Raw genomic sequence first — 669 nt, 5'->3', positions numbered from 1 at the left:
CGTAGTGAGAAGTAATTAAACATTATCATAAAATATTTTTAAGATCAGTAACAATGTTAAAATATATCTGCAAGCACTACAGATGTTTAAGGGGCTAATGTACTAACATACTCTGTATTTTATTTCATACTTCACTTTCTAGTGAGCAAGTAGGAGAACCACTTGTTGTGAAGTTACCAGAAGGTATAGTTTGTTCAACGGTAGACTATAAGAGGAAGGGATTTGCATCTTATCTTCATAGCGACATAATACATCAGTATTACCGAAATTGTATAAGCAGTTTGATAAGGGACAAGTGAAATATGGATGCTTTCGTATAAAAAAATATAAGGTATGAAGACTTTTTTTCAATTAAATCCTATTTAAAAAAAAAAATCGATTTACGAGGTATCAGGTCTTAAGAATAACAGTGTGAAGCAAAGGGATCAACGTTATAGCGGGAAAAGCTTTAATCGAAGTTCATACGTTATACATTGAGACTATTTTTATTTCATGAATGTTATAGATATTGAGAAATGAGCTAAGTCTTCGTTTAAAAGTAAAGTCCACAGACAAATCTTATTAGCATTTCTCTAATCATCATAACACATTTCGAATACAGTGAACCGTATAAAGACGAATAGATTAGTAGGCCTATATAAGGACATGATAAAAATCTGACTCACCAAT

This window comes from Palaemon carinicauda, chromosome 30 (assembly GCF_036898095.1).
Source record: "Palaemon carinicauda isolate YSFRI2023 chromosome 30, ASM3689809v2, whole genome shotgun sequence".
NCBI lineage: Eukaryota > Metazoa > Arthropoda > Malacostraca > Decapoda > Palaemonidae > Palaemon > Palaemon carinicauda.
The sequence above is the reverse complement of the archived record's forward strand: the minus strand, read 5'-3'. Positions refer to the sequence as shown.